We start from the raw sequence: 21,272 nt of genomic DNA on the forward strand, positions 1-21,272 counted from the left end.
TGGGGGTTCTAAAAATAAACGAATAGATGGGTTTTGTGCAAAATTTTTAGCTAAGTCGATTGCTAAAACCGCAATCGCATAGCTTTTGTAGTTTGGGAGATATTTAAAAAAAACTGAGAGGGGGTAGCCGAAATTTGGACTTTTTTTCGTTTTTTGTGCAGCAGTTTTCTCGTCAACTGCTGCACCTAGAAATATTCTAATTTTTTCAAAATGATGGGATAGCCCACCTCTTCAAACCATTTTCATGTTTTTTCGATGCTCGGCTCAGAAGCCGAGATATTAACGATTGAAATTTTAGAAAAAATTCCAAAAAATTTCTTCGTTTTTTGGCCATGACGGGCTTCATCCTATAAGCCACCTAGCGCTCGCGAAAGCAAAATTTCCCCCTCTTTGCCTTTAGGGTCTTTTGGGGTGGTCTCCCTCATAACGTTTAACGTCAGCCTACACCTATCGAGAGGGGGGTGGTCACCCCAACAGACCCTAAAGGCAAAGATTCCAGTCCAGTCCAGTCCAGTCCAGATTCCAGTCCAGTCCAGATTCCAGTCCAGTCCAGTCCAGAATCCAGTCCAGTCCAGTCCAGATTCCAGTCCAGTCCAGATTCCAGTCCAGTCAAGATTCCAGAATCCAGTCCAGTCCAGTCCAGTCCAGTCCAGATTCCAGTCCAGTCCAGATTCCAGTCCAGTCAAGATTCCAGTCCAGTCCAGATTCCAGTCCAGTCCAGATTCTAGTCCAGTCCAAATTCCAGTCCAGTCCAAATTCCAGTCCAGTCCAGATTCCAGTCCAGTCCAGTCCAGATTCCAGTCCAGTCCAGATTCCAGTCCAGTCCAGTCCAGATTCCAGTCTAGTCCAGATTCTAGTCCAGTCCAAATTCCAGTCCAGTCCAAATTCCAGTCCAGTCCAGATTCCAGTCCAGTCCAGTCCAGATTCAAGTCCAAATTCCAGTCCAGTCCCGATTCCAGTCCAGTGCAGATTCCAGTCCAGTCCAGATTCCAGTCCAGTCCAGATTCCAGTCCAGTCCAGATGCCAGTCCAGTCCAGATTCCAGTCCAGATTCCAGTACAGTCCAGTCCAGATTCCAGTCCAGTCCAGATTCCAGTCCAGTCCAGATTCCAGTCCAGTCCAGATTCTTATACACTGATTCAACATGAAAAATACCATTATATGTGATAGGAAAGGTCTCCAACAAGATTTTGAAATATTTCATGCTAGATGTTTGGGACGTTTTTTTGGTATTTCTTCAACACCAATGCAACCTGTCACATATAATGAATTTTCTCTTATAATTATTGTAAAACAGAGTATTTTGCACTGATTCAACATGAAAAATACCATTATATGTGAAAGGAAAGGTCTCCACCACGATTTCGAAATATTTCAGGCTAGATGTTTGGGACGTTTTTTTTGGTATTTCTTCAACACCAATACAACCTGTCACATGTTCTGAGTTTCTTCTGAAAATTATTGTAAAATAGAGTATTCTTTACTTATTTAACATGAAAAATACCAATACATGTGATAGGAAAGGTCTCCACCACGATTTGGAAATATTTCAGGCTAGATGTTATGGTTGTTTTTTTGGTATTTCTTCAACACCAATGCAACTTGTCACATGTAGTGAGTTTTCTCTTAGAATTATTGTAAAATAGAGTATTCTATACTGATTCAACACGAAAAATACTAAAACATGTGATAGGAAAGGTCCTTCTCCTTCTCCTCCTCTCGTCTCCTTCCTTCTCCTTCTCCTTCTCCTTCTCCTTCTCCTTCTCCTTCTCCTTCTCCTTCTCCTTCTCCTTCTCCTTCTCCTTCTCCTTCTCCTTCTCCTTCTCCTTCTCCTTCTCCTTCTCCTTCTCCTTCTCCTTCTCCTTCTCCTTCTCCTTCTCCTTCTCCTTCTCCTTCTCCTTCTCCTTCTCCTTCTCCTTCTCCTTCTCCTTCTCCTTCTCCTTCTTCAAGGTTCGCCAAGGTTCGCCAAGGTTCGCCAAGGTTCGCCAAGGTTCGCCAAGGTTCGCCAAGGTTCGCCAAGGTTCGCCAAGGTTCGCCAAGGTTCGCCAAGGTTCGCCAAGGTTCGCCAAGGTTCGCCAAGGTTCGCCAAGGTTCGCCAAGGTTCGCCAAGGTTCGCCAAGGTTCGCCAAGGTTCGCCAAGGTTCGCCAAGGTTCGCCAAGGTTCGCCAAGGTTCGCCAAGGTTCGCCAAGGTTCGCCAAGGTTCGCCAAGGTTCGCCAAGGTTCGCCAAGGTTCGCCAAGGTTCGCCAAGGTTCGCCAAGGTTCGCCAAGGTTCGCCAAGGTTCGCCAAGGTTCGCCAAGGTTCGCCAAGGTTCGCCAAGGTTCGCCAAGGTTCGCCAAGGTTCGCCAAGGTTCGCCAAGGTTCGCCAAGGTTCGCCAAGGTTCGCCAAGGTTCGCCAAGGTTCGCCAAGGTTCGCCAAGGTTCGCCAAGGTTCGCCAAGGTTCGCCAAGGTTCGCCAAGGTTCGCCAAGGTTCGCCAAGGTTCGCCAAGGTTCGCCAAGGTTCGCCAAGGTTCGCCAAGGTTCGCCAAGGTTCGCCAAGGTTCGCCAAGGTTCGCCAAGGTTCGCCAAGGTTCGCCAAGGTTCGCCAAGGTTCGCCAAGGTTCGCCAAGGTTCGCCAAGGTTCGCCAAGGTTCGCCAAGGTTCGCCAAGGTTCGCCAAGGTTCGCCAAGGTTCGCCAAGGTTCGCCAAGGTTCGCCAAGGTTCGCCAAGGTTCGCCAAGGTTCGCCAAGGTTCGCCAAGGTTCGCCAAGGTTCGCCAAGGTTCGCCAAGGTTCGCCAAGGTTCGCCAAGGTTCGCCAAGGTTCGCCAAGGTTCGCCAAGGTTCGCCAAGGTTCGCCAAGGTTCGCCAAGGTTCGCCAAGGTTCGCCAAGGTTCGCCAAGGTTCGCCAAGGTTCGCCAAGGTTCGCCAAGGTTCGCCAAGGTTCGCCAAGGTTCGCCAAGGTTCGCCAAGGTTCGCCAAGGTTCGCCAAGGTTCGCCAAGGTTCGCCAAGGTTCGCCAAGGTTCGCCAAGGTTCGCCAAGGTTCGCCAAGGTTCGCCAAGGTTCGCCAAGGTTCGCCAAGGTTCGCCAAGGTTCGCCAAGGTTCGCCAAGGTTCGCCAAGGTTCGCCAAGGTTCGCCAAGGTTCGCCAAGGTTCGCCAAGGTTCGCCAAGGTTCGCCAAGGTTCGCCAAGGTTCGCCAAGGTTCGCCAAGGTTCGCCAAGGTTCGCCAAGGTTCGCCAAGGTTCGCCAAGGTTCGCCAAGGTTCGCCAAGGTTCGCCAAGGTTCGCCAAGGTTCGCCAAGGTTCGCCAAGGTTCGCCAAGGTTCGCCAAGGTTCGCCAAGGTTCGCCAAGGTTCGCCAAGGTTCGCCAAGGTTCGCCAAGGTTCGCCAAGGTTCGCCAAGGTTCGCCAAGGTTCGCCAAGGTTCGCCAAGGTTCGCCAAGGTTCGCCAAGGTTCGCCAAGGTTCGCCAAGGTTCGCCAAGGTTCGCCAAGGTTCGCCAAGGTTCGCCAAGGTTCGCCAAGGTTCGCCAAGGTTCGCCAAGGTTCGCCAAGGTTCGCCAAGGTTCGCCAAGGTTCGCCAAGGTTCGCCAAGGTTCGCCAAGGTTCGCCAAGGTTCGCCAAGGTTCGCCAAGGTTCGCCAAGGTTCGCCAAGGTTCGCCAAGGTTCGCCAAGGTTCGCCAAGGTTCGCCAAGGTTCGCCAAGGTTCGCCAAGGTTCGCCAAGGTTCGCCAAGGTTCGCCAAGGTTCGCCAAGGTTCGCCAAGGTTCGCCAAGGTTCGCCAAGGTTCGCCAAGGTTCGCCAAGGTTCGCCAAGGTTCGCCAAGGTTCGCCAAGGTTCGCCAAGGTTCGCCAAGGTTCGCCAAGGTTCGCCAAGGTTCGCCAAGGTTCGCCAAGGTTCGCCAAGGTTCGCCAAGGTTCGCCAAGGTTCGCCAAGGTTCGCCAAGGTTCGCCAAGGTTCGCCAAGGTTCGCCAAGGTTCGCCAAGGTTCGCCAAGGTTCGCCAAGGTTCGCCAAGGTTCGCCAAGGTTCGCCAAGGTTCGCCAAGGTTCGCCAAGGTTCGCCAAGGTTCGCCAAGGTTCGCCAAGGTTCGCCAAGGTTCGCCAAGGTTCGCCAAGGTTCGCCAAGGTTCGCCAAGGTTCGCCAAGGTTCGCCAAGGTTCGCCAAGGTTCGCCAAGGTTCGCCAAGGTTCGCCAAGGTTCGCCAAGGTTCGCCAAGGTTCGCCAAGGTTCGCCAAGGTTCGCCAAGGTTCGCCAAGGTTCGCCAAGGTTCGCCAAGGTTCGCCAAGGTTCGCCAAGGTTCGCCAAGGTTCGCCAAGGTTCGCCAAGGTTCGCCAAGGTTCGCCAAGGTTCGCCAAGGTTCGCCAAGGTTCGCCAAGGTTCGCCAAGGTTCGCCAAGGTTCGCCAAGGTTCGCCAAGGTTCGCCAAGGTTCGCCAAGGTTCGCCAAGGTTCGCCAAGGTTCGCCAAGGTTCGCCAAGGTTCGCCAAGGTTCGCCAAGGTTCGCCAAGGTTCGCCAAGGTTCGCCAAGGTTCGCCAAGGTTCGCCAAGGTTCGCCAAGGTTCGCCAAGGTTCGCCAAGGTTCGCCAAGGTTCGCCAAGGTTCGCCAAGGTTCGCCAAGGTTCGCCAAGGTTCGCCAAGGTTCGCCAAGGTTCGCCAAGGTTCGCCAAGGTTCGCCAAGGTTCGCCAAGGTTCGCCAAGGTTCGCCAAGGTTCGCCAAGGTTCGCCAAGGTTCGCCAAGGTTCGCCAAGGTTCGCCAAGGTTCGCCAAGGTTCGCCAAGGTTCGCCAAGGTTCGCCAAGGTTCGCCAAGGTTCGCCAAGGTTCGCCAAGGTTCGCCAAGGTTCGCCAAGGTTCGCCAAGGTTCGCCAAGGTTCGCCAAGGTTCGCCAAGGTTCGCCAAGGTTCGCCAAGGTTCGCCAAGGTTCGCCAAGGTTCGCCAAGGTTCGCCAAGGTTCGCCAAGGTTCGCCAAGGTTCGCCAAGGTTCGCCAAGGTTCGCCAAGGTTCGCCAAGGTTCGCCAAGGTTCGCCAAGGTTCGCCAAGGTTCGCCAAGGTTCGCCAAGGTTCGCCAAGGTTCGCCAAGGTTCGCCAAGGTTCGCCAAGGTTCGCCAAGGTTCGCCAAGGTTCGCCAAGGTTCGCCAAGGTTCGCCAAGGTTCGCCAAGGTTCGCCAAGGTTCGCCAAGGTTCGCCAAGGTTCGCCAAGGTTCGCCAAGGTTCGCCAAGGTTCGCCAAGGTTCGCCAAGGTTCGCCAAGGTTCGCCAAGGTTCGCCAAGGTTCGCCAAGGTTCGCCAAGGTTCGCCAAGGTTCGCCAAGGTTCGCCAAGGTTCGCCAAGGTTCGCCAAGGTTCGCCAAGGTTCGCCAAGGTTCGCCAAGGTTCGCCAAGGTTCGCCAAGGTTCGCCAAGGTTCGCCAAGGTTCGCCAAGGTTCGCCAAGGTTCGCCAAGGTTCGCCAAGGTTCGCCAAGGTTCGCCAAGGTTCGCCAAGGTTCGCCAAGGTTCGCCAAGGTTCGCCAAGGTTCGCCAAGGTTCGCCAAGGTTCGCCAAGGTTCGCCAAGGTTCGCCAAGGTTCGCCAAGGTTCGCCAAGGTTCGCCAAGGTTCGCCAAGGTTCGCCAAGGTTCGCCAAGGTTCGCCAAGGTTCGCCAAGGTTCGCCAAGGTTCGCCAAGGTTCGCCAAGGTTCGCCAAGGTTCGCCAAGGTTCGCCAAGGTTCGCCAAGGTTCGCCAAGGTTCGCCAAGGTTCGCCAAGGTTCGCCAAGGTTCGCCAAGGTTCGCCAAGGTTCGCCAAGGTTCGCCAAGGTTCGCCAAGGTTCGCCAAGGTTCGCCAAGGTTCGCCAAGGTTCGCCAAGGTTCGCCAAGGTTCGCCAAGGTTCGCCAAGGTTCGCCAAGGTTCGCCAAGGTTCGCCAAGGTTCGCCAAGGTTCGCCAAGGTTCGCCAAGGTTCGCCAAGGTTCGCCAAGGTTCGCCAAGGTTCGCCAAGGTTCGCCAAGGTTCGCCAAGGTTCGCCAAGGTTCGCCAAGGTTCGCCAAGGTTCGCCAAGGTTCGCCAAGGTTCGCCAAGGTTCGCCAAGGTTCGCCAAGGTTCGCCAAGGTTCGCCAAGGTTCGCCAAGGTTCGCCAAGGTTCGCCAAGTTTTGTTGTAAATAACAACAAAAATAACAACAAAAATAACAACAAAAATAACAACAAAAATAACAACAAAAATAACAACAAAAATAACAACAAAAATAACAACAAAAATAACAACAAAAATAACAACAAAAATAACAACAAAAATAACAACAAAAATAACAACATAAATTAGAACAAAATAAGAACAAGAATAAGAACAAGAAAAAGAACAAAAATAACAAAAAAATAACAACATAAATAAGAACAAAAATAACAACAAAAATAACAACAAAAATAACAACAAAAATAACAACAAATATAACAACAAATATAACAACAAAAATAACAACAAAAATAACAACAAAAATAACAACAAGAATAAGAACAAAAATAACAACAAAAATAACAACAAGAATAAGAAAAAGAATAAGAACAAGAATAAGAACAAGAATAGGAACAAGAATAAGAGTATTCTATACTGATTCAACACGAAAAATACTAAAACATGTGATAGGAAAGGTCCTTCTCCTTCTCCTCCTCTCGTCTCCTTCTCCTTCTCCTTCTCCTTCTCCTTCTCCTTCTCCTTCTCCTTCTCCTTCTCCTTCTTCAAGGTTAGCCAAGGTTCGCCAAGGTTCGCCAAGGTTCGCCAAGGTTCGCCAAGGTTCGCCAAGGTTCGCCAAGGTTCGCCAAGGTTCGCCAAGGTTCGCCAAGGTTCGCCAAGGTTCGCCAAGGTTCGCCAAGGTTCGCCAAGGTTCGCCAAGGTTCGCCAAGGTTCGCCAAGGTTCGCCAAGGTTCGCCAAGGTTCGCCAAGGTTCGCCAAGGTTCGCCAAGGTTCGCCAAGGTTCGCCAAGGTTCGCCAAGGTTCGCCAAGGTTCGCCAAGGTTCGCCAAGGTTCGCCAAGGTTCGCCAAGGTTCGCCAAGGTTCGCCAAGGTTCGCCAAGGTTCGCCAAGGTTCGCCAAGGTTCGCCAAGGTTCGCCAAGGTTCGCCAAGGTTCGCCAAGGTTCGCCAAGGTTCGCCAAGGTTCGCCAAGGCTCGCCAAGGTTCGCCAAGGCTCGCCAAGGTTCGCCAAGGTTCGCCAAGGTTCGCCAAGGTTCGCCAAGGTTCGCCAAGGTTCGCCAAGGTTCGCCAAGGTTCGCCAAGGTTCGCCAAGGTTCGCCAAGGTTCGCCAAGGTTCGCCAAGGTTCGTCAAGGTTCGCCAAGGTTCGCCAAGGTTCGCCAAGGTTCGCCAAGGTTCGCCAAGTTTTGTTGTAAATAACAACAAAAATAACAACAAAAATAACAACAAAAATAACAACAAAAATAACAACAAAAATAACAACAAAAATAACAACAAAAATAACAACAAAAATAACAACAAAAATAACAACAAAAATAACAACAAAAATAACAACATAAATTAGAACAAAATAAGAACAAGAATAAGAACAAGAATAAGAACAAAAATAACAAAAAAATAACAACATAAATAAGAACAAAAATAAGAACAAAAATAAGAACAAAAATAACAACAAAAATAACAACAAAAATAACAACAAGAATAAGAACAAAAATAACAACAAAAATAACAACAAGAATAAGAAAAAGAATAAGAACAAGAATAAGAACAAGAATAAGAACAAGAATAAGAGTATTCTATACTGATTCAACACGAAAAATACTAAAACATGTGATAGGAAAGGTCCTTCTCCTTCTCCTCCTCTCGTCTCCTTCTCCTTCTCCTTCTCCTTCTCCTTCTCCTTCTCCTTCTCCTTCTCCTTCTCCTTCTCCTTCTCCTTCTCCTTCTCCTTCTCCTTCTCCTTCTCCTTCTCCTTCTCCTTCTCCTTCTCCTTCTCCTTCTCCTTCTCCTTCTCCTTCTCCTTCTCCTTCTCCTTCTCCTTCTCCTTCTCCTTCTCCTTCTCCTTCTCCTTCTCCTTCTCCTTCTCCTTCTCCTTCTCCTTCTCCTTCTCCTTCTCCTTCTCCTTCTCCTTCTCCTTCTCCTTCTTCAAGGTTCGCCAAGGTTCGCCAAGGTTCGCCAAGGTTCGCCAAGGTTCGCCAAGGTTCGCCAAGGTTCGCCAAGGTTCGCCAAGGTTCGCCAAGGTTCGCCAAGGTTCGCCAAGGTTCGCCAAGGTTCGCCAAGGTTCGCCAAGATTCGCCAAGGTTCGCCAAGGTTCGCCAAGGTTCGCCAAGTTTTGTTGTAAATAACAACAAAAATAACAGCAAAAGTAACAACAAAAATAACAACAAAAATAACAACAAAAATAACAACAAAAATAACAACAAAAATAACAACAAAAATAACAACAAAAATAACAACAAAAATAACAACAAAAATAACAACATAAATTAGAACAAAATAAGAACAAGAATAAGAACAAGAATAAGAACAAAAATAACAAAAAAATAACAACATAAATAAGAACAAAAATAAGAACAAAAATAACAACAAAAATAACAACAAAAATAACAACAAAAATAACAACAAATATAACAACAAATATAACAACAAAAATAACAACAAAAATAACAACAAAAATAACAACAAGAATAAGAACAAAAATAACAACAAAAATAACAACAAGAATAAGAAAAAGAATAAGAACAAGAATAAGAACAAGAATAAGAGTATTCTATACTGATTCAACACGAAAAATACTAAAACATGTGATAGGAAAGGTCCTTCTCCTTCTCCTCCTCTCGTCTCCTTCTCCTTCTCCTTCTCCTTCTCCTTCTCCTTCTCCTTCTCCTTCTCCTTCTCCTTCTCCTTCTCCTTCTCCTTCTCCTTCTCCTTCTCCTTCTCCTTCTCCTTCTCCTTCTCCTTCTCCTTCTCCTTCTCCTTCTCCTTCTCCTTCTCCTTCTCCTTCTCCTTCTCCTTCTCCTTCTCCTTCTCCTTCTCCTTCTCCTTCTCCTTCTCCTTCTCCTTCTCCTTCTCCTTCTCCTTCTCCTTCTCCTTCTCCTTCTCCTTCTCCTTCTCCTTCTCGTTCTCCTTCTTCAAGGTTCGCCAAGGTTCGCCAAGGTTCGCCAAGGTTCGCCAAGGTTCGCCAAGGTTCGCCAAGGTTCGCCAAGGTTCGCCAAGGTTCGCCAAGGTTCGCCAAGGTTCGCCAAGGTTCGCCAAGGTTCGCCAAGGTTCGCCAAGTTTTGTTGTAAATAACAACAAAAATAACAACAAAAATAACAACAAAAATAACAACAAAAATAACAACAAAAATAACAACAAAAATAACAACAAAAATAACAACAAAAATAACAACAAAAATAACAACAAAAATAACAACATAAATTAGAACAAAATAAGAACAAGAATAAGAACAAGAATAAGAACAAAAATAACAAAAAAATAACAACATAAATAAGAACAAAAATAACAACATAAATAACAACAAAAATAACAACAAAAATAACAACAAAAATAACAACAAATATAACAACAAATATAACAACAAAAATAACAACAAAAATAACAACAAAAATAACAACAAGAATAAGAACAAAAATAACAACAAAAATAACAACAAGAATAAGAAAAAGAATAAGAACAAGAATAAGAACAAGAATAAGAACAAGAATTAAGAGTATTCTATACTGATTCAACACGAAAAATACTAAAACATGTGATAGGAAAGGTCCTTCTCCTTCTCCTCCTCTCGTCTCCTTCTCCTTCTCCTTCTCCTTCTCCTTCTCCTTCTTCAAGGTTCGCCAAGGTTCGCCAAGGTTCGCCAAGGTTCGCCAAGGTTCGCCAAGGTTCGCCAAGGTTCGCCAAGGTTCGCCAAGGTTCGCCAAGGTTCGCCAAGGTTCGCCAAGGTTCGCCAAGGTTCGCCAAGGTTCGCCAAGGTTCGCCAAGGTTCGCCAAGGTTCGCCAAGGTTCGCCAAGGTTCGCCAAGGTTCGCCAAGGTTCGCCAAGGTTCGCCAAGGTTCGCCAAGGTTCGCCAAGGTTCGCCAAGGTTCGCCAAGGTTCGCCAAGGTTCGCCAAGGTTCGCCAAGGTTCGCCAAGGTTCGCCAAGGTTCGCCAAGGTTCGCCAAGGTTCGCCAAGGTTCGCCAAGGTTCGCCAAGGTTCGCCAAGGTTCGCCAAGGTTCGCCAAGGTTCGCCAAGGTTCGCCAAGGTTCGCCAAGGTTCGCCAAGGTTCGCCAAGGTTCGCCAAGGTTCGCCAAGGTTCGCCAAGGTTCGCCAAGGTTCGCCAAGGTTCGCCAAGGTTCGCCAAGGTTCGCCAAGGTTCGCCAAGGTTCGCCAAGGTTCGCCAAGGTTCGCCAAGGTTCGCCAAGGTTCGCCAAGGTTCGCCAAGGTTCGCCAAGGTTCGCCAAGGTTCGCCAAGGTTCGCCAAGGTTCGCCAAGGTTCGCCAAGGTTCGCCAAGGTTCGCCAAGGTTCGCCAAGGTTCGCCAAGTTTTGTTGTAAATAACAACAAAAATAACAACAAAAATAACAACAAAAATAACAACAAAAATAACAACAAAAATAACAACAAAAATAACAACAAAAATAACAACAAAAATAACAACAAAAATAACAACAAAAATAACAACAAAAATAACAACAAAAATAACAACAAAAATAACAACAAAAATAACAACATAAATTAGAACAAAATAAGAACAAGAATAAGAACAAGAAAAAGAACAAAAATAACAAAAAAATAACAACATAAATAAGAACAAAAATAACAACAAAAATAACAACAAAAATAACAACAAAAATAACAACAAATATAACAACAAATATAACAACAAAAATAACAACAAAAATAACAACAAAAATAACAACAAGAATAAGAACAAAAATAACAACAAAAATAACAACAAGAATAAGAAAAAGAATAAGAACAAGAATAAGAACAAGAATAGGAACAAGAATAAGAGTATTCTATACTGATTCAACACGAAAAATACTAAAACATGTGATAGGAAAGGTCCTTCTCCTTCTCCTCCTCTCGTCTCCTTCTCCTTCTCCTTCTCCTTCTCCTTCTCCTTCTCCTTCTCCTTCTCCTTCTCCTTCTCCTTCTTCAAGGTTAGCCAAGGTTCGCCAAGGTTCGCCAAGGTTCGCCAAGGTTCGCCAAGGTTCGCCAAGGTTCGCCAAGGTTCGCCAAGGTTCGCCAAGGTTCGCCAAGGTTCGCCAAGGTTCGCCAAGGTTCGCCAAGGTTCGCCAAGGTTCGCCAAGGTTCGCCAAGGTTCGCCAAGGTTCGCCAAGGTTCGCCAAGGTTCGCCAAGGTTCGCCAAGGTTCGCCAAGGTTCGCCAAGGTTCGCCAAGGTTCGCCAAGGTTCGCCAAGGTTCGCCAAGGTTCGCCAAGGTTCGCCAAGGTTCGCCAAGGTTCGCCAAGGTTCGCCAAGGTTCGCCAAGGTTCGCCAAGGTTCGCCAAGGTTCGCCAAGGTTCGCCAAGGTTCGCCAAGGTTCGCCAAGGTTCGCCAAGGTTCGCCAAGGTTCGCCAAGGTTCGCCAAGGTTCGCCAAGGTTCGCCAAGGTTCGCCAAGGCTCGCCAAGGTTCGCCAAGGCTCGCCAAGGTTCGCCAAGGTTCGCCAAGGTTCGCCAAGGTTCGCCAAGGTTCGCCAAGGTTCGCCAAGGTTCGCCAAGGTTCGCCAAGGTTCGCCAAGGTTCGCCAAGGTTCGCCAAGGTTCGCCAAGGTTCGTCAAGGTTCGCCAAGGTTCGCCAAGGTTCGCCAAGGTTCGCCAAGGTTCGCCAAGTTTTGTTGTAAATAACAACAAAAATAACAACAAAAATAACAACAAAAATAACAACAAAAATAACAACAAAAATAACAACAAAAATAACAACAAAAATAACAACAAAAATAACAACAAAAATAACAACAAAAATAACAACATAAATTAGAACAAAATAAGAACAAGAATAAGAACAAGAATAAGAACAAAAATAACAAAAAAATAACAACATAAATAAGAACAAAAATAAGAACAAAAATAAGAACAAAAATAACAACAAAAATAACAACAAAAATAACAACAAGAATAAGAACAAAAATAACAACAAAAATAACAACAAGAATAAGAAAAAGAATAAGAACAAGAATAAGAACAAGAATAAGAACAAGAATAAGAGTATTCTATACTGATTCAACACGAAAAATACTAAAACATGTGATAGGAAAGGTCCTTCTCCTTCTCCTCCTCTCGTCTCCTTCTCCTTCTCCTTCTCCTTCTCCTTCTCCTTCTCCTTCTCCTTCTCCTTCTCCTTCTCCTTCTCCTTCTCCTTCTCCTTCTCCTTCTCCTTCTCCTTCTCCTTCTCCTTCTCCTTCTCCTTCTCCTTCTCCTTCTCCTTCTCCTTCTCCTTCTCCTTCTCCTTCTCCTTCTCCTTCTCCTTCTCCTTCTCCTTCTCCTTCTCCTTCTCCTTCTCCTTCTCCTTCTCCTTCTCCTTCTCCTTCTCCTTCTCCTTCTTCAAGGTTCGCCAAGGTTCGCCAAGGTTCGCCAAGGTTCGCCAAGGTTCGCCAAGGTTCGCCAAGGTTCGCCAAGGTTCGCCAAGGTTCGCCAAGGTTCGCCAAGGTTCGCCAAGGTTCGCCAAGGTTCGCCAAGGTTCGCCAAGATTCGCCAAGGTTCGCCAAGGTTCGCCAAGGTTCGCCAAGTTTTGTTGTAAATAACAACAAAAATAACAGCAAAAGTAACAACAAAAATAACAACAAAAATAACAACAAAAATAACAACAAAAATAACAACAAAAATAACAACAAAAATAACAACAAAAATAACAACAAAAATAACAACAAAAATAACAACATAAATTAGAACAAAATAAGAACAAGAATAAGAACAAGAATAAGAACAAAAATAACAAAAAAATAACAACATAAATAAGAACAAAAATAAGAACAAAAATAACAACAAAAATAACAACAAAAATAACAACAAAAATAACAACAAATATAACAACAAATATAACAACAAAAATAACAACAAAAATAACAACAAAAATAACAACAAGAATAAGAACAAAAATAACAACAAAAATAACAACAAGAATAAGAAAAAGAATAAGAACAAGAATAAGAACAAGAATAAGAGTATTCTATACTGATTCAACACGAAAAATACTAAAACATGTGATAGGAAAGGTCCTTCTCCTTCTCCTCCTCTCGTCTCCTTCTCCTTCTCCTTCTCCTTCTCCTTCTCCTTCTCCTTCTCCTTCTCCTTCTCCTTCTCCTTCTCCTTCTCCTTCTCCTTCTCCTTCTCCTTCTCCTTCTCCTTCTCCTTCTCCTTCTCCTTCTCCTTCTCCTTCTCCTTCTCCTTCTCCTTCTCCTTCTCCTTCTCCTTCTCCTTCTCCTTCTCCTTCTCCTTCTCCTTCTCCTTCTCCTTCTCCTTCTCCTTCTCCTTCTCCTTCTCCTTCTCCTTCTCCTTCTCCTTCTCCTTCTCCTTCTCCTTCTCCTTCTCGTTCTCCTTCTTCAAGGTTCGCCAAGGTTCGCCAAGGTTCGCCAAGGTTCGCCAAGGTTCGCCAAGGTTCGCCAAGGTTCGCCAAGGTTCGCCAAGGTTCGCCAAGGTTCGCCAAGGTTCGCCAAGGTTCGCCAAGGTTCGCCAAGGTTCGCCAAGTTTTGTTGTAAATAACAACAAAAATAACAACAAAAATAACAACAAAAATAACAACAAAAATAACAACAAAAATAACAACAAAAATAACAACAAAAATAACAACAAAAATAACAACAAAAATAACAACAAAAATAACAACATAAATTAGAACAAAATAAGAACAAGAATAAGAACAAGAATAAGAACAAAAATAACAAAAAAATAACAACATAAATAAGAACAAAAATAACAACATAAATAACAACAAAAATAACAACAAAAATAACAACAAAAATAACAACAAATATAACAACAAATATAACAACAAAAATAACAACAAAAATAACAACAAAAATAACAACAAGAATAAGAACAAAAATAACAACAAAAATAACAACAAGAATAAGAAAAAGAATAAGAACAAGAATAAGAACAAGAATAAGAACAAGAATAAGAGTATTCTATACTGATTCAACACGAAAAATACTAAAACATGTGATAGGAAAGGTCCTTCTCCTTCTCCTCCTCTCGTCTCCTTCTCCTTCTCCTTCTCCTTCTCCTTCTCCTTCTCCTTCTCCTTCTCCTTCTCCTTCTCCTTCTCCTTCTCCTTCTCCTTCTCCTTCTCCTTCTCCTTCTCCTTCTCCTTCTCCTTCTCCTTCTCCTTCTCCTTCTCCTTCTCCTTCTCCTTCTCCTTCTCCTTCTCCTTCTCCTTCTCCTTCTCCTTCTCCTTCTCCTTCTCCTTCTCCTTCTCCTTCTCCTTCTCCTTCTCCTTCTCCTTCTCCTTCTCCTTCTCCTTCTCCTTCTTCAAGGTTCGCCAAGGTTCGCCAAGGTTCGCCAAGGTTCGCCAAGGTTCGCCAAGGTTCGCCAAGGTTCGCCAAGGTTCGCCAAGGTTCGCCAAGGTTCGCCAAGGTTCGCCAAGGTTCGCCAAGGTTCGCCAAGGTTCGCCAAGGTTCGCCAAGGTTCGCCAAGGTTCGCCAAGGTTCGCCAAGGTTCGCCAAGGTTCGCCAAGGTTCGCCAAGGTTCGCCAAGGTTCGCCAAGGTTCGCCAAGGTTCGCCAAGGTTCGCCAAGGTTCGCCAAGGTTCGCCAAGGTTCGCCAAGGTTCGCCAAGGTTCGCCAAGGTTCGCCAAGGTTCGCCAAGGTTCGCCAAGGTTCGCCAAGGTTCGCCAAGGTTCGCCAAGGTTCGCCAAGGTTCGCCAAGGTTCGCCAAGGTTCGCCAAGGTTCGCCAAGGTTCGCCAAGGTTCGCCAAGGTTCGCCAAGGTTCGCCAAGGTTCGCCAAGGTTCGCCAAGGTTCGCCAAGGTTCGCCAAGGTTCGCCAAGGTTCGCCAAGGTTCGCCAAGGTTCGCCAAGGTTCGCCAAGGTTCGCCAAGGTTCGCCAAGGTTCGCCAAGGTTCGCCAAGGTTCGCCAAGGTTCGCCAAGGTTCGCCAAGGTTCGCCAAGGTTCGCCAAGGTTCGCCAAGGTTCGCCAAGGTTCGCCAAGGTTCGCCAAGGTTCGCCAAGGTTCGCCAAGGTTCGCCAAGGTTCGCCAAGGTTCGCCAAGGTTCGCCAAGGTTCGCCAAGGTTCGCCAAGGTTCGCCAAGGTTCGCCAAGGTTCGCCAAGGTTCGCCAAGGTTCGCCAAGGTTCGCCAAGGTTCGCCAAGGTTCGCCAAGGTTCGCCAAGGTTCGCCAAGGTTCGCCAAGGTTCGCCAAGGTTCGCCAAGGTTCGCCAAGGTTCGCCAAGGTTCGCCAAGGTTCGCCAAGGTTCGCCAAGGTTCGCCAAGGTTCGCCAAGGTTCGCCAAGGTTCGCCAAGGTTCGCCAAGGTTCGCCAAGGTTCGCCAAGGTTCGCCAAGGTTCGCCAAGGTTCGCCAAGGTTCGCCAAGGTTCGCCAAGGTTCGCCAAGGTTCGCCAAGGTTCGCCAAGGTTCGCCAAGGTTCGCCAAGGTTCGCCAAGGTTCGCCAAGGTTCGCCAAGGTTCGCCAAGGTTCGCCAAGGTTCGCCAAGGTTCGCCAAGGTTCGCCAAGGTTCGCCAAGGTTCGCCAAGGTTCGCCAAGGTTCGCCAAGGTTCGCCAAGGTTCGCCAAGGTTCGCCAAGGTTCGCCAAGGTTCGCCAAGGTTCGCCAAGGTTCGCCAAGGTTCGCCAAGGTTCGCCAAGGTTCGCCAAGGTTCGCCAAGGTTCGCCAAGGTTCGCCAAGGTTCGCCAAGGTTCGCCAAGGTTCGCCAAGGTTCGCCAAGGTTCGCCAAGGTTCGCCAAGGTTCGCCAAGGTTCGCCAAGGTTCGCCAAGGTTCGCCAAGGTTCGCCAAGGTTCGCCAAGGTTCGCCAAGGTTCGCCAAGGTTCGCCAAGTTTTGTTGTAAATAACAACAAAAGTAACAACAAAAATAACAACAAAAATAACAACAAAAATAACAACAAAAATAACAACAAAAATAACAACAAAAATAACAACAAAAATAACAACATAAATTAGAACAAAATAAGAACAAGAATAAGAACAAGAATAAGAACAAAAATAACAAAAAAATAACAACATAAATAAGAACAAAAATAAGAACAAAAATAACAACAAAAATAAGAACAAAAATAACAACAAAAATAACAACAAATATAACAACAAATATAACAACAAAAATAACAACAAAAATAACAAAAAAAATAACAACAAGAATAAGAACAAAAATAACAACAAAAATAACAACAAGAATAAGAAAAAGAATAAGAACAAGAATAAGAACAAGAATAAGAACAAGAATAAGAGTATTCTATACTGATTCAACACGAAAAATACTAAAACATGTGATAGGAAAGGTCCTTCTCCTTCTCCTCCTCTCGTCTCCTTCTCCTTCTCCTTCTCCTTCTCCTTCTCCTTCTCCTTCTCCTTCTCCTTCTCCTTCTCCTTCTCCTTCTCCTTCTCCTTCTCCTTCTCCTTCTCCTTCTCCTTCTCCTTCTCCTTCTCCTTCTCCTTCTTCAAGGTTCGCCAAGGTTCGCCAAGGTTCGCCAAGGTTCGCCAAGGTTCGCCAAGGTTCGCCAAGGTTCGCCAAGGTTCGCCAAGGTTCGCCAAGGTTCGCCAAGGTTCGCCAAGGTTCGCCAAGGTTCGCCAAGTTTTGTTGTAAATAACAACAAAAGTAACAACAAAAATAACAACAAAAATAACAACAAAAATAACAACAAAAATAACAACAAAAATAACAACAAAAATAACAACATAAATTAGAACAAAATAAGAACAAGAATAAGAACAAGAATAAGAACAAAAATAACAAAAAAATAACAACATAAATAAGAACAAAAATAAGAACAAAAATAACAACAAAAATAAGAACAAAAATAACAACAAAAATAACAACAAATATAACAACAAATATAACAACAAAAATAACAACAAAAATAACAAAAAAAATAACAACAAGAATAAGAACAAAAATAACAACAAAAATAACAACAAGAATAAGAAAAAGAATAAGAACAAGAATAAGAACAAGAATAAGAACAAGAATAAGAGTATTCTATACTGATTCAACACGAAAAATACTAAAACATGTGATAGGAAAGGTCCTTCTCCTTCTCCTCCTCTCGTCTCCTTCTCCTTCTCCTTCTCCTTCTCCTTCTCCTTCTCCTTCTCCTTCTCCTTCTCCTTCTCCTTCTCCTTCTCCTTCTCCTTCTCCTTCTCCTTCTCCTTCTCCTTCTCCTTCTCCTTCTCCTTCTCCTTCTCCTTCTTCAAGGTTCGCCAAGGTTCGCCAAGGTTCGCCAAGGTTCGCCAAGGTTCGCCAAGGTTCGCCAAGGTTCGCCAAGGTTCGCCAAGGTTCGCCAAGGTTCGCCAAGGTTCGCCAAGGTTCGCCAAGGTTCGCCAAGGTTCGCCAAGGTTCGCCAAGGTTCGCCAAGGTTCGCCAAGGTTCGCCAAGGTTCGCCAAGGTTCGCCAAGGTTCGCCAAGGTTCGCCAAGGTTCGCCAAGGTTCGCCAAGGTTCGCCAAGGTTCGCCAAGGTTCGCCAAGGTTCGCCAAGGTTCGCCAAGGTTCGCCAAGGTTCGCCAAGGTTCGCCAAGGTTCGCCAAGGTTCGCCAAGGTTCGCCAAGGTTCGCCAAGGTTCGCCAAGGTTCGCCAAGGTTCGCCAAGGTTCGCCAAGGTTCGCCAAGGTTCGCCAAGGTTCGCCAAGGTTCGCCAAGGTTCGCCAAGGTTCGCCAAGGTTCGCCAAGGTTCGCCAAGGTTCGCCAAGGTTCGCCAAGGTTCGCCAAGGTTCGCCAAGGTTCGCCAAGGTTCGCCAAGGTTCGCCAAGGTTCGCCAAGGTTCGCCAAGGTTCGCCAAGGTTCGCCAAGGTTCGCCAAGGTTCGCCAAGGTTCGCCAAGGTTCGCCAAGGTTCGCCAAGGTTCGCCAAGGTTCGCCAAGGTTCGCCAAGGTTCGCCAAGGTTCGCCAAGTTTTGTTGTAAATAACAACAAAAGTAACAACAAAAATAACAACAAAAATAACAACAAAAATAACAACAAAAATAACAACAAAAATAACAACAAAAATAACAACAAAAATAACAACATAAATTAGAACAAAATAAGAACAAGAATAAGAACAAGAATAAGAACAAAAATAACAAAAAAATAACAACATAAATAAGAACAAAAATAAGAACAAAAATAACAACAAAAATAACAACAAAAATAACAACAAAAATAACAACAAATATAACAACAAATATAACAACAAAAATAACAACAAAAATAACAAAAAAAATAACAACAAGAATAAGAACAAAAATAACAACAAAAATAACAACAAGAATAAGAAAAAGAATAAGAACAAGAATAAGAACAAGAATAAGAACAAGAATAAGAGTATTCTATACTGATTCAACACGAAAAATACTAAAACATGTGATAGGAAAGGTCCTTCTCCTTCTCCTCCTCTCGTCTCCTTCTCCTTCTCCTTCTCCTTCTCCTTCTCCTTCTCCTTCTCCTTCTCCTTCTCCTTCTCCTTCTCCTTCTCCTTCTCCTTCTCCTTCTCCTTCTCCTTCTCCTTCTCCTTCTCCTTCTCCTTCTCCTTCTCCTTCTTCAAGGTTCGCCAAGGTTCGCCAAGGTTCGCCAAGGTTCGCCAAGGTTCGCCAAGGTTCGCCAAGGTTCGCCAAGGTTCGCCAAGGTTCGCCAAGGTTCGCCAAGGTTCGCCAAGGTTCGCCAAGGTTCGCCAAGGTTCGCCAAGGTTCGCCAAGGTTCGCCAAGGTTCGCCAAGGTTCGCCAAGGTTCGCCAAGGTTCGCCAAGGTTCGCCAAGGTTCGCCAAGGTTCGCCAAGGTTCGCCAAGGTTCGCCAAGGTTCGCCAAGGTTCGCCAAGGTTCGCCAAGGTTCGCCAAGGTTCGCCAAGGTTCGCCAAGGTTCGCCAAGGTTCGCCAAGGTTCGCCAAGGTTCGCCAAGGTTCGCCAAGGTTCGCCAAGGTTCGCCAAGGTTCGCCAAGGTTCGCCAAGGTTCGCCAAGGTTCGCCAAGGTTCGCCAAGGTTCGCCAAGGTTCGCCAAGGTTCGCCAAGGTTCGCCAAGGTTCGCCAAGGTTCGCCAAGGTTCGCCAAGGTTCGCCAAGGTTCGCCAAGGTTCGCCAAGGTTCGCCAAGGTTCGCCAAGGTTCGCCAAGGTTCGCCAAGGTTCGCCAAGGTTCGCCAAGGTTCGCCAAGGTTCGCCAAGGTTCGCCAAGGTTCGCCAAGGTTCGCCAAGGTTCGCCAAGGTTCGCCAAGGTTCGCCAAGGTTCGCCAAGGTTCGCCAAGGTTCGCCAAGGTTCGCCAAGGTTCGCCAAGGTTCGCCAAGGTTCGCCAAGGTTCGCCAAGGTTCGCCAAGGTTCGCCAAGGTTCGCCAAGGTTCGCCAAGGTTCGCCAAGGTTCGCCAAGGTTCGCCAAGGTTCGCCAAGGTTCGCCAAGGTTCGCCAAGGTTCGCCAAGGTTCGCCAAGGTTCGCCAAGGTTCGCCAAGGTTCGCCAAGGTTCGCCAAGGTTCGCCAAGGTTCGCCAAGGTTCGCCAAGGTTCGCCAAGGTTCGCCAAGGTTCGCCAAGGTTCGCCAAGGTTCGCCAAGGTTCGCCAAGGTTCGCCAAGGTTCGCCAAGGTTCGCCAAGGTTCGCCAAGGTTCGCCAAGGTTCGCCAAGGTTCGCCAAGGTTCGCCAAGGTTCGCCAAGGTTCGCCAAGGTTCGCCAAGGTTCGCCAAGGTTCGCCAAGGTTCGCCAAGGTTCGCCAAGGTTCGCCAAGGTTCGCCAAGGTTCGCCAAGGTTCGCCAAGGTTCGCCAAGGTTCGCCAAGGTTCGCCAAGGTTCGCCAAGGTTCGCCAAGGTTCGCCAAGGTTCGCCAAGGTTCGCCAAGGTTCGCCAAGGTTCGCCAAGGTTCGCCAAGGTTCGCCAAGGTTCGCCAAGGTTCGCCAAGGTTCGCCAAGGTTCGCCAAGGTTCGCCAAGGTTCGCCAAGGTTCGCCAAGGTTCGCCAAGGTTCGCCAAGGTTCGCCAAGGTTCGCCAAGGTTCGCCAAGGTTCGCCAAGGTTCGCCAAGGTTCGCCAAGGTTCGCCAAGGTTCGCCAAGGTTCGCCAAGGTTCGCCAAGGTTCGCCAAGGTTCGCCAAGGTTCGCCAAGGTTCGCCAAGGTTCGCCAAGGTTCGCCAAGGTTCGCCAAGGTTCGCCAAGGTTCGCCAAGTTTTGTTGTAAATAACAACAAAAATAACAACAAAAATAACAACAAAAATAAGAACAAAAATAACAACAAAAATAACAACAAAAATAACAACAAAAATAACAACAAGAATAACAACAAAAATAACAACAAAAATAACAACAAGAATAAGAACAAGAATAAGAACAAAAATAACAACAAAAATAACAACAAAAATAACAACAAAAATAAGAATAAGGATAAGAACAAGAATAACAACAAAAATAAGAATAAGGATAAGAACAAGAATAAGAACAAAAAAAAAACAACAAAAATAACAACAAAAATAACAACAAAAATAACAACAAAAATAACAACAAAAATAACAACAAAAATAAGAACAAGAATAAGAACAAAAATAACAACAAAATTAACAACAAAAATAACAACAAAAATAACAACAAGAATAAGAACAAGAATAAGAACAAGAATAAGAACAAAATAACAACAAAAATAACAACAAAAATAACAACAAAAATAACAACAAAAATAACAACAGATTCCAGTCCAGTCCAGTCCAGATTCCAGTCCAGTCCAAATTCCAGTCCAGTCCAGATTCCAGTCCAGATTCCAGTCCAGTCCAGATTCCAGTCCAGTCCAAATTCCAGTCCAGTCCAGATTCCAGTCCAGTCCAGATTCCAGTCGAGTCCAGATTCCAGTCCAGTCCAGATTCCAGTCCAGTCCAGATTCCAGTCCAGTACAGATTCCAGTCCAGTCCAGATTCCAGTCCAGTCCAGATTCCAGTCCAGTCCAGTCCAGTCCAGATTCCAGTCCAGTCCAGATTCCAGTCCAGTCCAGTCCAGTCCAGTCCAGATTCCAGTCCAGTCCAGATTCCAGTCCAGTCCAGATTCTAGTCCAGTCCAGATTCCAGTCCAGTCCAGATTCCAGTCCAGTCCAGATTCCAGTCCAGTCCAGATTCCAGTCCAGATCCCAGTCCAGTCCAGATTCCAGTCCAGTCCAGATTCCAATCCAGTCCAGATTCCAGTCCAGTCCAGTCCTATAAATGTATGCTGTACTCTGGACGCCCGCCCTTTCCCTCTTCCCCCTTTTCGACCCACCCGGGTGATCTCACTTTGAAACACCCCCTCAAAAAGCTGTGAC

At 46.3% G+C, this 21,272-nt stretch overlaps 1 protein-coding gene across 1 annotated transcript in view; it reads left to right on the forward strand.

Moving 5' to 3' along the window:
- LOC124349445 (endocuticle structural glycoprotein ABD-4-like) overlaps positions 1 to 21,272 on the forward strand; it is a 152,525-nt gene that overhangs the window by 107,130 nt on the left and 24,123 nt on the right. The gene's annotated exons all lie outside the window — the stretch shown is intronic.

This window comes from Daphnia pulicaria, chromosome 1, assembly GCF_021234035.1.
Source record: "Daphnia pulicaria isolate SC F1-1A chromosome 1, SC_F0-13Bv2, whole genome shotgun sequence".
NCBI lineage: Eukaryota > Metazoa > Arthropoda > Branchiopoda > Diplostraca > Daphniidae > Daphnia > Daphnia pulicaria.